Here is a 17350-nt window from a genome sequence, read left to right on the forward strand (position 1 = left end):
CAAGTGGCCAAAGCTTGCCACTGGCCAGGAGACCTATCTGCTCCAGTCCTGGTTCAAGCAATCTGGATCTGGCTGGGGTGATGCTGAACCTTGGCCCTGTAGGGGTACAAAGACCCTATCAGCCATGTAAGGATGTGTCTGGTATGGGAGCTTTCAGGAAGCTATGCTCTTCTGATCATGTCAAGCTTGTTTGATCTGCCTACATCCGCCAAGGAATTGAGGAAGCTATAGCTAAAAGTGCTAAAGACTGGCTGTAACCTAGTGTGGCTTCAGGAGGGTTTCTAAGAGACCAAGGTGGTGAAACCTGGACTACCGGGATCCCAGGCAGGAGTGGCTCTTGGACTACCCCAAAGGTTTGAGGTCAGGGCTGAAGAAAAGTGGTCTCATAGAAGACCTTCTCCCTTGATCAGTGATACATGACCTCCCTCATAAATTTTCTGCTCAAGAAGTGCTACAGGACTCTCTGGAAGGAGCTGAGTTTGGCTGGTGGCAACCTTCTGCCTGTGCTATGTCCTCTGTTCTAGCCCCATCACAGGTGGGGAAATCTGATTCACTTGGTCTTGCATAAAGCAGTTGGCTTTCCCCACCCTGTCTGAACACCGTGACCCTCCCTCCAACGGAGGACCAAATTGCTATTTTAATTTTATCTCAGTGCTGCACTTCTGACAGATGGAGAGGATCGGAGCTGAAATTGGTGGTTCCAGCTTTTGCCAGCTAACATAGAAATGCTTATTCTCCCTGGCTTCCCTTCACTCTTCAGACCTCAGTCCATTCATGTTCGCAGAAAACACTTTGCCAAAGGGACTCCTGGGGACTATAGAGTAGTTTTATCCAATTACTTTTTAACTACACCTGTGATTCCTGGTGAGGTCTGGACACTGTCAAGGAAAGCAAGGCTGGCTTTGTGTTCATAAATTAAATCATTTGCTGGGAACCAACCCAAAGAGCACAGGCTCTTCCCTTTTATGCCCCTGTTCCCCATTCCAGATCAATGTGGACATGACAAGAAAAATGGAAACATTCCAAAACAAAATTTCACCCCCAAATCTGTTTCTGTTGAATCATGTCAAGAGCTGATGTTACAAGAAGAGTACGGTAAAACTTTTTTTTTTTTCCTGTTTAATGGAAAACAGTGACGCTAAAAATGAATAAATAAATAGTCCTCCTAAGGGGAATGAAGGCAAGAAACCTTCAGAGTTTCTAACAGAATGGAATAAAAAGGTAAATTGATTCTTGCCCAACAAAATGCTTCATTCTGAGACAGTTTGAGGATGACGCTAGGCTCTTTTTCAAACACTGCACCAATAGGGAGGAATTCCAGAAGGGACTCACAAAGCTAAATAAGTGGGCAAAAATCAAGCAAATTATCTAGATGTACATAACATTAATACACCTAGGACAAAGTAATCTAAACCACAGTGCTGAAGTCAGAACTGGTAGATACAGCTCAGAGAAGAGAGTCATCCTGGAGTCATCATTGGCAACTCTCTGAAATCATTATCTTAATGTACAGTGGCAGCCAAAAAAAGCCAACAGAACTGGGTATCACCAGGCAGGTGGTACTGAGGATAACGCCGTGTGTGCTGTTTTGCTGCTATAGAAAACCTTGATGTGCCCACGTTTGGAGTACCATGTGTGGTTCTGGCCACCGTGTCTCGAGACGTGGAGTTACAGAAGGGCACCCAGAGAAGGGCAACCAACACCATCGAGGGCATGGGAGAGATCCCTTACATGGAAAGGCTGGAAAGACAATTTCCTCAGAACTGACACATTTTTCAAACTGTTGAAAACCATCTCACATTCTTTGACCAAAACCTAATTCCAGTGACAGCCTCTCTGAGTCCAGGCAATGTCACTGCAACTGGCACATTACCCAAGGAAGATGGTGCTAATTTCACCTCTTCCACTCTTCTTTTGGTTTTTTTTTTTGCGCAACTGAGAGAGGCTGCTTGGGAGATGCCAGGCTCGAGTGACACGGGGAAGGCTGGACTGCACACTGCGATAGAATCGTGGGTCGGATCCTCAGCTGGGAGCACTTGGCCAGTTTCGCTTACTTTGCTCGTTTGTTGTGCACATCACCCTGAAAGGGCACAGTGAGTGTGTCATCTGCTGCTGAATCATACCAGAGGCTGGCAAATCCAAGAGCTGATGAGTCTGTGCAAAGGGTAAGGCCACCGCATTTTATGTCACTTTTGGCAGCAGGGAAAAAAGAGGACACAAGGTGCCAAACAGCATTGCTCTGGTTAAATACATTTGCAAAGGGTGCAATGACAACACAAGAGGGCAGGAGAAAATCAGATACACAGATGAAATTTTGGCTCTTCTGAAATTACTAGCAAAAATCTGAAGCCTCTGACAGGTTTCACCCAAGTACCCCATGAGAAAGAACAGGAGATGCTGTAAGATACTGGCAGTGGGAAGGAATTATTGGAGTGATGTATACATAGAGAGTGCTGCAGAGGAAGGCAAACATCTAGACCAACCCTGCTTTTTACCAGCTGGAGGGTCACCTGTAGTTTTGCGTCCTCAGGAGATTTCATGGCTTTGAATCAAAAAGGAGGGCATGTGTTATAACTCCACATGTTCCAGCCTCACCAAAACTGCAGGTCCCTCTGGTCCCTGCTCTTGAAATTCTCCAGCAGCATTACCCAAAGTTTTACTTTGGAAATTCACATGCTTTACTTTCTCTATAAAGTTTGCTGGTCCTGCCATAACTCACCACTTTTTTTTTTTTTTTTTTTTTTTTTTTTTTTAAGGCTCTCCTAAAACTAAAGCGTTCCCTGATGCAATGCCATCAAGACACTCTGAGGAGTGGACAGGAGGTCCTGGCGAGGCTAACAGGCTCAGCTCAGTCTTCCCATGCTCTCCAATTCTATATTATTAATAAAGAAAAGGGTGACATCACATCATGGGAATTTGGTGTCCAAGTCACAATAGCGTTGATGAAATCTGCTAGGGAGATTACTGAAAGCAGAAATGGCATTTCAGAGCCTAATTCCCATAAACAAACCCCTAAATCCACTTGTGCAATTGAAAAACCCTTTTGAGTAGCTGCAGGCTGGACACGTCCAGGTTTACGGCAGATTTAATCTCAAAGTGGTCATGAAATTCCAGCCCGAATCACTGAAACTTACTTACCAGCCTTGTAATTTGGGCAGAAACAACCAAGAGGGAATTTTGGGATGTTTGGGGTCAGGCTCCTAGCATTCACTGAGATTATTGCTGCATAAGATATTACGCAGATGATAGACTTGGACCAGAATGGATGTCTCCTTCTTCATTTGTTCCACCTCTATCATTGTGTTTAAACCAACATTGAATGGCGGTTTGTAACACAGCAAGCTCCAAGTTCATCTGTCCAGCGGGAATGGGAATGGGAGAGGCCAGTCCTACAGGTTGCCATCTGGCTCCAGTTCTCTGTGGAAGCAAGACAGGTGAAGGCTGGTTATAATTGACCCCAATTCCTCAAATAGCCCCAATTGCCGAGGAGATGGCTAAATAGCAGTCTCCAAATCCGCTCAGAACGGACCCAGGTGTCCTGCTGCCCTATGGCCCAGGACAGAAACCTTTTAGCACCCCTGTCTTCCCTCCAAAGAGGACTGACAGCATATTACTTCAGAGAGTATCTGTCAGTCCAAGAAGTTTAAAAGCTCTGGATCAAATTCTTAATTACCCTGGACGGACACAATAGAGGCTGTCAGCACACAACAACTCATAGGCTGGCATTGTCAAAGGGACCAAAGTGTTAAAATACCGCTCGGCTTTGCCAGAGAAAGTTGACTACTGGGGAGGGCGATAGTATTGGTCTGGCTTTTTCCTTTATAAAAAGGTTAAAAACAGGTCAAACTTCATAAGTGCCATTTCAAAGAAGACCTGGGCACTGGTAGGAGGCAAAAATATATGTCTTGTTTACGAGTAATCGTAAATTCTCATCAATCACAGGGTTTCATGGCAATTCTAGGTGATTACCTTCATCAGAACAATAATTTAAAGAATGAAGATATTTGTTTAAGATATTAAAGTCTTACAGTTTTCTTCCTATCCCAAATCATGTGCCATTAAAAGATTGATTTTGATTGTGTACAGAAATGAGGTACACCTCAAAATCTTCATTTTTGAAAGAAAAGTTTCAGCTGGCACCAATTCTGTTTTTTTCCTTTTAGTCTCACAGAAAATTCACTTTGGGCTAACCCAAAACAAAGGGGGAAAAAATACTTGAACGGCCAGAGAGTGAAAGTATCAGACATTTGCAAAGCTCCAGTTGTGGGCAGTTTCTCTAGGCTGGCTCATCCTTTTTCGCATCACATATTCCAGCTCTCTAAAACCAAACCTGTAAAATGCACTTGAATTTAATGTGGAACTGGATTTGTTTCTCAGCCCTGTTGACAGTTTTAAGTGTGATAACTGTGTCAGTTAAATTTTTTACCTCTGTACTCATGTACATATAATCACTAGTCTGGTTATCATTACACCGGTGTAAACATACTTTAACCAACATGGCCTATTCACCTTCCTTTACCAATATCACTATGGCAGCAGAAAGCATCTCTTGCCACTAGAAATGTGCCCACAGTCAACAGGTCCCACTGTTCAACTCTAGTAACAGTGAAATACATTTCTAGGGTCCTGCTCTTTGCTGCTTCTTTCTTTCCATATTTTTGCTGGAGCTACAGGAAGCATGGAGGACCATGTCTTTGACAAGCTTGCTTGCTTTGATGTATACCCAGCAGACCATCCATTGACCCTCAGGAACCATGGGCTTCAACTTTGGCTCTCTATCCAAGCCTCCATATGCATCAGGGCACGTACAGCACAAAGGGAGCAGTCTGTCCCCGTCTCCCCAACCATACCGTTATCACAGTACGGCCATGGTACCCAACAGCAGAGAAGGTCTCCCATCCACCCCATGGTTGCGTGCTGCCATCGGTACCCAACGTGCAACCCCAAATGGCAATTCCTCTTCCCGTTCCTCGGAAAGGCCCCACAGCCCTGCCTGGCATGGCTCCTTGGGACATCCATCAGCTGGTGTCAGACTCGATGTGTGTCTCAGCCTTGCCCTCTTACCCCTGAGATGATGTCAGGGAGAGGTTGGCCCAGTGGCCAGCCAAAGATCTGTCACCGGCCCTGCCAGAACTAACAACAAAGACAAATGGGCCCATCATAGTAAATGGCTCTTAATGGGCTGCAGAAGGCAATTGGTCGGTGTGCTGGCTGGGCACCATATGTGAATTCTTCACTAATCACTCCAAATTGGTCCAATTTGTTCGAGAGCTGTGTAGGGACTTGTGCACCAGCAGCCATAGAGTTTTAAAATGAGCAGAGCCCTGCATGGAAATAATTTTGCACTTGTGTGGATGCTTCCTGGGGCTCCAGCAAAAATGGGGAAAAAAAAAGAAGCAGCAAAGAGGAAGTGGGAGCTTTCAGCTGTATGACTGGGGCTTTTCATCATTTTTCACTTAATGCTCCTTGTCTTCAGGAGGAAAAAAAAGACAAGGATCTAAAGAGATTGGATGTGAATGAATGAGACAGTGAGGTTCCAGGTGATGGCTAATAATAGCCTTGATCTAGCACTGGAAACACACTGGGCTTTACTGCTCGCAGAATGAGACCCTACTCATGAGAACTCCATGTCAAACAGAGCTGGGGAGGCTGAGGTGAAGGGGAAGTTATAAAAAAAGGAATATCGGGAAAAATGAGCCTTAAGGAAGAACTTTCATGGTCGCAAGGATGTCCACGAGGAATCGATGCTGGGACAGTGATGCACAGGGCGGATTGATGCTACATCTTGCAATTGTATTGTGAGTCTCATGCTGTCTCTGAAAGCCCCAGCTCCTGGAGACACTTGTTGAGAGGAGAATTTCTGTTTCTGGCATCTCTAAAGCTTGCAGATGAGGCTTATGCACACTAAGAACACACCCCAGAGATGTGGATTTTAAAAAGATCTTGTCTTTTGGGGGAGAGAGAAAGCATTTATAGGTTTCTTTGAATGCCTAATACTGGAATTTGAGAAATTTGGATTGAAACTCCCATCTGTGCCAGGGCAATGGAGTCAGCCTGGGCCAAGCAGGGAGGCCCCTTCTGTGTTAGCTTCCCCATCTGTAAAACACAGCAATCAAACTCCCTCAGCTCGGCTGATGGAAAGGCAAGGTCGTTCATGTGCAGGAGAGAGTCAGCAGCCAGGATGCCGTGCTCTCCTGCAGACCTCAGGAAGATGGTTGATACCCAGAGCACCCATCTGCCCCAGCCAGGAGATTAAGTCACACCTGCAGTCTGAATGGCACTAGGAAGATAACAACCAGCTTCCTGCACCCTTTATTCAAAAATAAGCTACTTAACCCCCCTTTTAAACCCTGCACTCCTACCCCCTCCCCAGCCCCTCTGTGACCATCTCAGCAGTCACACCCGCTATTGAAAAGAAGCATTGTTCTGCCCCTACCTTGCCTTCACCTCTCTCCTGTGATCAGATGTTATGGCTCTAATTATCTTGCTCCCTGCCTTCTGGACTATCAAGACATTCAATCAAAGGTCACCTGGGTCATCTTTCATTGGGAAGAAGAGACGTCACCAGGAAGGTAAAGTTTCGGAGCATCCTTTGATGCTAAGCTAGCAGGAATTACAGTCCTGCTCTCCTGGGATATTCACCACTCGTGGCTGCTCTAAGGGACTGAAAGGATTCTCTCTTGGACTGTTTTTTGTTTTGTTGTTTTGGGTTTTTTAATTTAACTTTCTTGTTAACTATCAAACCGCTGAAGACTCTGCAAGTCCCACTAGAAACAAGAGCAGTGTAAGAGCATAGATGGCCACTGGGCCTCCTAGAAAACAAGCTGTCACCATTCTGGGTCAAGTACTGGGCAGATGTATCAGTGCAGCCCCGGCTAATGCCTTGTGTCCTTCTGGCTCTTTCTGAGCGAGATACTGAGTCTTCTATTGATTTATAACCCTTGGCTTTTAAACTCCAGCCACGGCCAGCTCAGGCCTTTTCAACTTGATGGTAGGATCTGCTGCACTCAAAGATCTCCTGGGAGGAGATCACCATTCACGTGGTCCAGAGTCATTCTGCAAAAGCCATCACAGGCAACTGCAAGTGAGGTCCTGAAGACTGCATTGGAGACGTCTCTCACCATTTCTGGCCAGAGCTTATGAGAGAAAAATGGATCAAGAGCACCCAAACTGGGAAGCAAATTTTCATAAGAATTCAGTGCAATGGGAGCTGACAGCTTTGAAAAATGAGGGCTCTCATTTAAGGGCTCTACAGACTGAAAAGCCTCATGCTAGGTGCCCAGCAGTGAATCTGTCTCTGAGCTCTCTGCAGTGAGGGTCTCTGCCTCACTCCTGCCCACCCTTCCTCATCCCAGAAACCTGAAACAAATTAAGAAAGCAGCCAAAGTGCTTTAGCTTCTACAAGCTAAGGAAGAGATATGTTTTCTCCTTGTTTGCATGCTGATGAGACCCACGACAGAGGTGCCCTCAATACTGAGATCTCCTGCCTCATTGCATGCAGAAAGATGTAGAGATTTCAGCCCAGCTCCAGCCTGGAGGGCCTCGCAATCTGTAGAGAAGGACGGTCTGGCTTTGCTGCATCATCCTTCCCAAGGGCTTCAGGGACTGCAGTTTAAAAACTTCCCCATCCATTGAACCAGAGTTCAAAGCTGAAGCTCATGGCTGGGAGAGAAATTGCTGCGAGGCCAGCTCCGCTGTGCCCTGTCTGGATTCAGGCTTGCACCATGCACTCTCTGGGACCAGGTCTTTCCTATTTGGTATCTTCTTTTTTTGCCAGTTTTTCTTCCTTTCCTTCCACCCTCATCTTCCTGCTCTTTTGAAATCCACAGCTTTTACGTAGTTGCCAAGGCTTGGCATGTTCTCTATGCTTCCCTATATTGTCTCCTTTTCTTTCAGATAAGCTTCTTCCACCTTGAATAGGAGAGAAGAAGAAAGAGCCAAGAGAGAAAAGAAAAAAGAAAACAAAATGTCCTGGAGGGACTTGGTTATGACCCACTAATCTTGCAGAAAAAATGCTCAGACATTAAAGTAACAGAAAACTGGAGAGTTAGTCAACATTTTTTTACCTGGAAAAGCATCTCCAGATGATGCGTTTCCCTCAATACTGTTATTTTTTCTTCAGCAAACACTGATTTCAAGAGAATGATTGAATTCTGAAAAAGGGAAACACTTACTTAAACCTCATTGTATCCGCTTCTGGGCACTGCACTTTAAGAGACTACACAAGTGAATCCGAAAACACAACACAAACAATAAAGAGGATTAAGAAAACACAATATATGAGGAAAGATTTTGTGCGTCCTCATGCCAGAAACTGCCATTTAGCCTTGGGCAAAGAGGCTGAAAAGTGCTATTGTTGCAGAGGTGTAAGAAAGTGAAGAAGCATGTCCACTGTGCAAAATGGAGTGGACTGACGTGGCCCACCCTTACCAAGAAGGTGCAGAAGCAGTGGGACAGAAAGCAGCCCTGGGTTTGCCTACTGTGCCCAAGAGGACTAGAGAAGGAAGGCAAGATCCGTCCCACCTGAGATGCCTAGAGAGAAGTGGTCCCCAGGCTTCCTCTAACATCCAGTGGAGAGAATATGAAGTGGGATGAACCACCCTTTGAAGGTGTCCTTCTCCATCCATGGGTGCTAGAAAGAGTCTACAGAAGCTATGCTCCTAACTCGGTCACCTCTATGAAGACAATCAAGTGGCAATGAGTCCAGCCTGCGATACAGAAATCCAGATCCCGTGAAAGGGTATTCCCCTCCTCTTTCCCAATTCCTTGGCTCAGGGGAGGTTTCCACCTGTTTCACAAAAGGGATGTGAGCCCTCTGGTCCCGCACGGCTGGTGAGTGGGGCTCAGCTGAGAACCTTTGCAGACACAGCAATGTTAGGGCATCCCAGCACTGCAGCCGAGTTGCACTGCAGATGCTCCGCACCAGTCCATGCACCCTTGCCCCAGGGCAGGGTCATACTGGAAATCTCTTTGCTGACAATAGGATACACTTACTCATGCCCCTTCGCCCATGCAAAGAATATTGGAAAACTTCAAGAAGAAGAGAGAAGTACTTAAAAAAGAACAAAACTCTACATTAATAAGCCTGGAAAGGGAGAAGAGACAGACTTAATCTGATTGTGTGGGAGAACATAATCACAAGGGACTCGGCGCCGGGGGATCGATACCAACCGTGGCTGCAGGGGCCAGGATTTTGGTGCGGGCTGGAAAAGTTGTTGATTTGTTTAGTTCCTGTCGATTTTGGGGAATGGGGGAGCAAAGGAAGGATGGGATGGGATCCAGTCAGTGGGGATGGGGGAAGGAAAGGCCGCCTGTGCCTTTAATTTCTGCAGCCCAGGTTTTAGAAATGCAGCTTTGCTTGGAATGCTGCTGAGTGTGTAGCCCTGGGACAACTGCGATCCCTTTGATTTGGCAGACTGGAGCCTCTGCAGGTTGCTTTGTGGGTGTATTTCATAAGAAAACAGAGGAGGCAGCAGTCCTGCCCTGTAACAGCCTCCAGACATTCTGGCCGGGTGCTGCCAAAGCAACAGCCAAGAACGGCACCGCCTGGAAGAGTGGAGTTTCAAGAAAGCCTTCTCTGGTCGGGATGTTTGCCCAGCTTGCAGAAACCTTGGCTGCATTCTGGTTTCTCCATTCAATGCAGAGGCAGAAAGGTTCCTGCAGGTAATTACATAAATTCTGCCTCCCTGCCCCCTCTCTTCCACCTTCGTTTGCTGCTCAGCAATGCTGAGATGGAGCAGGAACATGCACGTTATGGGAACTGCAGTTGCAATTCAGATTTCCAGGATGGAACCTCAGCTCCACCACGAGGAGTGATGCTGATGGCTGGGTAACTCATAGCACTCAAGGTCTGAGCCCTGGTGTCCATCTCAGCCTGAGAAGCTGGGCAGTAGGTCTCCAGAAGTGTTTTGACACAAACACCTGGGAGAACCTCAAATCAAGGCCCTGAGATGGGTAAATACAGAAACTGGGATTTTCTGATTGCATCAGGGTTACAGAGCAGGATCTCATAGACTTATCTGAGGATGCATGGAGCCCAGCCTAACAGCAGAGAGGGATTCTCAGGGTCCTTTGCCTTTTCCTTTGGTCTAGACCAGGGATCTAGGAAGAAAGCACAATCAGCAGCACAACACTTGCCATATCGTGTCACATGAGGATGTAAGTTCACGTGTTGTGAACCAGTGCCAGGCAAATTCCCCACACAGCTCCCTTGCTGGTAAGGAGTAACAGCATGCCCTTGGGGTGACTCAGCTTTTCCTCTGAGCCCTTAATCATTGTTGTTCAACAGCACCTCTCGACTAATGCGCATCCTCAACAACCTAAAGAGACGAGTCTGTGCGTAAGTGTGTGTCCCAACACGCCTGTAATTCCCTCTTTCACTGAAAAATGTTCAGTGCTGGACACCTCAAAATGGATCGGGTGATAGGGGAAGCGGTGGATTTGTTTCTGTTCGGATGCTGAGTGTGATGGGCCACCCCACCCCACACGTGTTTCCCCGAGCGGACAAAAGTCTGAGCTCAGCACAGTGCAGATGTAGGTGTCTGTCTCCGGTGAACTGCTATCCAAGTGAATCGGGCTGGAAGTGGAGCTGAAACAAAATACCATTTGCAAACACCTGAAAAAGCTGGAAAAGTTTGAGGCTAGCTCCAGAATCAAAGGCTTGGCCCAAAATACGTCAACGCTCATGGAAAGACTCCCATGGACTGCCCTGGATTTTCCATTAGGTCTGCAAAGCTCAGGCCTAGCGCTGCATCACTCCAGCTGTCTCACAACCCAGGAAGGTTCCTTGGCTCCAAGTCTTGGCTTGCCACCCTCCCTGGCTGGGCCCCTGGCTTGGCAGCCCGTGGACCGGGATGTGCTGCACCGTGCACCTGCTACGTGACACGCATGTCGCCCCAGGGCCTGATCCTGCAAGGTCCTGAGTTAGCCCTTCAGCCAGAGCGGTCAGCGTGAGACTCAGGCATTTCTGCACCTGGAGAAAGTCCTGGGCACATTCAGCAGGGCTGGAAGAATTGCTGCCAGACGGGAGGCATGCCAGCCAGCAGCTGCTTACACCAAGAGAGGTGCGAGCACTGGTCACCGTTAGTCATTGCTCTTGCTCATCCAGGAATCGAAAAGGGCCAAGAAAAATTGGGCTGAAGTGTGACCAGGACAAAGAGGAGAGAGCCAGGTTAGGTCTCAAGAACTGTAAACTGTCCTGGCTCTGCTCAAGTGGGAAAGGATTTGCAGAGCTTCTGCTCGCGGGCTGGTGTCACCAAACTGGCACTGCTCCTGCCAGGTACCTTCCCAGTCTCCATCATGTTAGATCCTCTACCAGAAGTGCACGGTGCTGGAGTTTCACAGGTCTTGAAGGAGGTCAGAAAACCCCTATGGCAGCTACTGCTGCTTGTGTGGAGGTTTTCAAGTCACAAATTGTTGCAGCCCGCTATAGGTAAGGCTGTATCAAAGGGAAAAGCTCAGAGCAGCAGTGGTCAAAGCAGTCCTGATGTTCTTGCGGGAGCAGACAGGCTGACCAGATCAGGATGGTCCTCCAGCTCACCGAGCCATGCTGGTGCCCCAGACCAATCCTCCATGGAGATTCCCACGGGCCATTTCCACACTGTACGGCAAAATTCCTGATAAGACCTTTTTTCCTGCTTATATGTGGACCCTGTTAAAGCAACGAAGCTCGAAGCTGGAGCTGTCACAGGACTGACTCAAGCATTGCAGCTGCAGCAGTAGTGCCGGCAGTGTGGACGAGGAACAGGATCGGTGGCGGTGTGGGTGAAGGGAGGAGTCAGGGAACGTGTTTTACAAGAGGGTTACACAACCCTGCACCTGGTGCAGAGGCTTCTGGCTCCCCGATGGGTCCCCCAAGATTTTAACAAGGAGGAGGAAACGTACACATTGGTGCCATTGTGAATCTTCCCTTTCCTGGGTAAAATAATCTGTAAATTAAATCCAAGGGGAAAATGTTAAGATAGAGGTGGAGGTAGGTGTCCCATGAGAATAAGAGCAAACCTGCAGGGTAGGAGGGAAAACCAGTCGCCCACCAGGCACATGAGAAGGGACCTTCTGGGCCACCACGTGCAGTGTGTAGATACAGCAGCACCCTGCTGTGTAATCCTTCTCCTACGTGCCATCGTGGGGTTTCGCCCCCTCCTATACCGACTTGGATGCTGCTCTAGACCTCAGCGCTTGGAGAGTCAGAAACCTCACCGCCAGCCACGAGTTACTACCAGCCAGCTTATCTCCCCGGCATTTTAGAAGCTTAGGAAAGGGGAAGTGAAGGAGAGAGCCCAATTCACACCCACGTCCAGGGCATGGCAGGCACATCGGTCCCTCTGTAAGGAAAACCTCCTGGTGCCACGCTGGCGTGGAGGGATGGCTCTCCTGGTTGTGGCAAGCCAGGCAGTGCCTGGGCAGCTCAGGAAGTCGCACCAGCTCTGGTACAACCAGTTTTCCTCACAGCCGAGCCTTTCCTGCGCACCTCGTTCTTCTGGTAACTTCAGCATTTTCTGCCAGGCAGTTTTGGTCATATGACCTCTCTGCTTCTGTTTTTGCGTTCCCAAAAATGCGAAATCAGTCCCTCAGACCCTGCTGCTGCCTGCCATCGGCAAGCTCCCGGTGTGTCCAGGAGGCAGGGACCGCACTGCCTGCAAAGGGAGGGCTCAGGGCTTTGACGTCGGTCACCCAGCAGCTGGTGACGAATGTCTTGAGGAGGTACGGATCCGTGCCACACCGAAGAGGCCAGAGCTGGCGCGTAGCCTGGCTGCGGTTGGTGCTGTGCGGGCTTCTGCAGGCGGCACGGATGCTGCCACATTACCCCAGCATCCCCTGGCTGCCCGTCATCACCCGTTGCTTGTCATCTTCTGCTTTGATTGGGTGCTCTTCGGGATATCTGCATCGGATTTGTACAGCATGGAGAGCAACGTGACCCTGGTCCGTGACTGAGGCTTCCTGGTGCTGCCACAACACAAATAATAAATAATAATTATGCTGGGCTCAGAGCAGCTGACGTAGGAGTGGCTTGGCTGGAATCACCGTCCTATCCAGCCCAGCATGGGCCTCACTTATCCCCGTGAACTAGGACGAGAAGGAGGAGGACAGGAGAGGAAATCCACTGCAAACATTCACCTTCTTCCTCCTGTGTAGGAGGGAACATGCAGAGAGAGAGTCGACGCACCAGCTAATTTTTCTTCTGATACAATGCCAATTGCTGCACTGGAGCTGCTCCTGGGATGAATTTGGCCCGGTGTTTACATGAATTATTATTATTCATTAAGATTATCTTGTGGTTAAAACACAGGAGCGGGAAGTGAGCGATATGTTCCTGGCTCTGCCACGGACTCTGAGCATGGCCCTGGGCAACTCACTTTCCCCCATTACTTTCCGGAAATATATTTTCAAGCGAATAAACACTAGCATTGAAATGAGGGAAAATGACACAGATTATGAACATCTGCATAAATACCTGATCGACATCCAAATCCTACTGAGAAACAACAAAACAATGATCTCAAAGTTCAGCAAGAGCTGCTTTTGTTTCTTTTATTTGCTAATACATTTGTGAATAGGGCTTGGTTTAAATGTTATAGCAATTGCTGGGGGCCTAAATTTTCAACTCATTCATATTCTGCTGGGGAGACTGTGGAAAAGGAATGGGCATGGATACTCACGAGCTAGAAAGTTTCCCATCCAAAAAGTCAGAGAAATAGGACTAAAAATACTAAACAAGTGAAGAAGAAAAAGCATTGCAATGAAAAAAGAAGATGCAATGAAAATATTAGATTCCTTGTTGTGGTCTGGCTATTTCGCACCGCTCATGTGGCCCAGTGAGTTCTTGCTGGAGAATCCCACTTTTTTGGGGGGGGAATATCTCCCAGCTCTGAAGCTGGCAGAGGGGCTCCCAGCCCTGTGCACCCCATCGTGCCGGTGCTCTGCCCTGGCCTCTCTCACCTTGTGTGACAAACACCGGAGCAGTGCTGTGGCTATGCTCCAGCCTGGGAGAGATAAAGGGGATTACAGCTGGCTCCTGGATGGGGGTTCTCTGTGCAAAGCAGAGCTCGGATTTAGGGAGGCTGGTCTGCTGTTTCAGTAGGGGATGAAAGGGGCTTGTTTCTGCTGTTCCAAATCTGACAACTTTTACATCAAATAAAGGGCACGGGTTGCCTTTCAAAGAAGGAAAAAAAAAAAAAAAATCAAACCCAACTATTTTAATTGACTCACCCTTAGGGGAGGGAGGAGAAATGATGCAATTATATGAAGGAGGTGGGGAGAGGGGTAGGATCATGAACTGGATCCAGTTTTGTAAACCAAATTGTTGAGAATGTCCTCAGACCTTCTACTCCATGGGCTTAACATAGCTCTAGGAGAAGGGTGCACCCTTTACAACTTTCCCCACCATGATTTATGGTGAACTCTCCAAAAGCCCTGTACTGCTTTCAGCATATTTTCTTGCTCAGCCAGGGCATCCTTTAATTATCCTGTTTGTAAATTTGCAATTAATTAATTAGCCTGTGTCTGAAAGGGCTTAGAAAATGTAAGTGTGGCTGAGTATTGTTAATGTCAAGTTCAATTATTATCATTAAATATTTATCTAGCATTGTAACTAGTGGCTGGCATTTTAGAGAGATTAAGAAAGATACTGTTCCTGCCTGGAAGGCCTTGTCATCCAAATTAGACAGAGAGAACATGGAGATTGACAAAAGAGAAGGACCGAGATGGAAAGGATTGAGACACCGTAAATAAAGATAGTTGTGAGTCATATTGTAAGTAAATACCTCTAAGCAGAAGGATGAAGAGAAGGAGTAGAGCGGGGACACTAGTTAGATTAGAACCGTGAAGATGCTGCTTTTCAGTAAATAGGGCAGTGGTGTGAGGACCTCCCCATGGAAGTTCTGATACCTGACACTCTGCCTCTTTGCAGGACATTTTTAAATATGGGGCCACACTCAGGGCAACACATTCTGCCCTTAACGCCCTGCAGGTGAATATGCAGCACCACAAATCCTCTCCTACCCCTTTGCTCCAGACCCAGCTGGACACAGGGGAGCAGCAATGCCCCAGCCAGTTGCCTCTGGCCCCCGGCTCATGGAGCAAGGGGGACAAGGAGGCTTTGCAGTGGAAATGCGTGAGATGCAGAAGGGCACAAGGATTTTTGCTGAATGCCACCAGACTAGCAGAGACACTCTTTGGCGCTTTCAGGGAAGGGCGTATTTGTCCCTGTGGAGCTAGATTAAAATGCCAGCCCTTCCCTCTCCTCCATACAACTCACCATTGCCTTCCCTCGTTCCTGGCCTGGCTCCAATCACAGCTGGGATCTCTGGGCAGGAGGAAGGCGGCTCTTGAACCCCAATCAAGCTGGCCAGGCCCTACAAGCTTGGGGAGGTTTGGTAATGGGAATGCCCACCAAGGGTGGGGTGCATCCCTTCCCCTGCCCACCTGGTTCTTCCACCGAGGAGAATGCTCTGTACCTGCCATCGCGCCTGGCCCCGGTGCTGCTGAGTGTGGGGAACACTCCCTGGGTGACACGCTGCCTCTGGGACGTCCTTGCCCAATGATGCTGTGGTGAATGAAAAACAAACAAGAATCCCGTGCTCTTTATTGCATGTTACGAGCTGACATGGTTATAAAAATACAGGAGAGCAAATCTGCCAAGAAGGGAAGGGGAGTGAGCAACAGAGGAGTCGGTTTCCTCCACATGTTCACTCTTTAGCCTTATGCAAATCTCAGTAATATCCAGTTCTCTTTCTTTAAAATCTGGAATAACAGCGCTGCTCTTCCTGGCACTGACTGCTGCTCTGTCTGGGTCTTGATCTTGCTTCACCTCTCAGTGATACTGCAGAAATAGCACAAGTCTATTCTGTGCTGTGTGTGCATGCACTCAAATTCTGTAGACCGTGCTTAAGACCTGATCCAAACAGGGCCCTAGTGACTTATTCCCAAGAGTAAGGGATTTTCCCAGCCTAAGATTTCCTGTCTTGGAAGTTTCTATCCATTTGGGACAAAGAGAGCTGAGTGGAAAATAATCTTCGATTTTCTGGTCTTTGCTCCAGATGTCAGTATTAAACTACCTCGAGTGCCGTGAAATCGCACTGAGCGATAAGCAACATTAGGGTAAACTGGGTTATAATAATCCTTAATGGTTATCTGGTGCTTTATAATTCCAAAGAACTAATCAAACATCAATTAATTCTTATAATGGCCATCTAAATGTTATCTTCTCTCCAGAGACGGGGAAGCTGACAGCTGTGCCTTGCCCAAGGCTGCAGAGCCCAGCAGAAGCAGGGTCAGCGCTAGAGCCCGAGGACTTCTGCCTTCAAAGCTGGCCTCTGCCCACACCGTATCCCCGTTTTGGTCCCTGCCCGCGTCCACAACACCATGACCTGGATTTCTGAGGCACCTCAGGCTGGAGGAACAGGCATGTTGAAATCCAGGGGAAGCACTGTTTACTGGAAGCCAGCCTCCACACGCATGCCACACGGTCGCATGTGGCAGCCTGGTCAGACGTGACGCGTGGTCTACAAGGTCGTTAAAACCCCAGACTTTGACCAGCTCAGCCAGCCATCAGATGGAAGGAATGCAGCAGGCATCCGGGGCTGAGCAGTGACCGCCAGCGTCCCCAAAAGTGGGACGACCCCTCTGGATTTAGGGACAAAGGGAAAAAACCTCAAAATGGGCAAAACAGGCTCGTAAAATCTGCTGCCAGCGAGTTCTTGCAGGGCTTCTCCTGCCCCACCACTGCCCACATGAGGATCAGAGGACGGCGTTTCCTTAAATACTTTCTGTGTTCTGGGGGAGATCCAAATCCCAGCAAACCAACAGCCTGGCAAGGCTCCACGTGTTTGCATCTTGCTGCACCAGAGCCGGCCCAGGACTCCAATGGACTAAAATATGGGCTAGCTGGCTCCTCGTCTCGAGCTAACTCCTTTAAAGCTCGTTCAGGTCTATCTCTAGCATGCTACAGTCCCAGCAGCAACTACAATATAGACATTGCCGCAGATAGTGAACGTGATTACACAGAACCCGGCTGTGTCTCTGCGGTTTTCTCTCACTACCAGGCTTGTCGACATGGAGCCACTCCGGAAAATTAATTCAAATTAATTAAAAGTATGAATTTAAAGTTGATCAGTTAAAGCCCGTTAAACTCATGATTCAGATTTCAGAATTAAAATGGTTTTAATTTAATCTAGTTCAACACACTCTCAAAGTAAATTAAACTAAACCACATTAAAGCTATTTTAATTCTCAATAAGCATGTTTAATGTGGTTTAATTTATCCACTTTCAAAGTGAATGCAGATTAACCTTCCTGAATGTCCCCAGGTAGACAAACCCTGCTATAGGAAGCAAAGACGCAATTTAAGTCC

The sequence above is a fragment of the Accipiter gentilis genome, chromosome 5 (genome assembly GCF_929443795.1).
Source record: "Accipiter gentilis chromosome 5, bAccGen1.1, whole genome shotgun sequence".
Classification (NCBI taxonomy): domain Eukaryota; kingdom Metazoa; phylum Chordata; class Aves; order Accipitriformes; family Accipitridae; genus Astur; species Astur gentilis.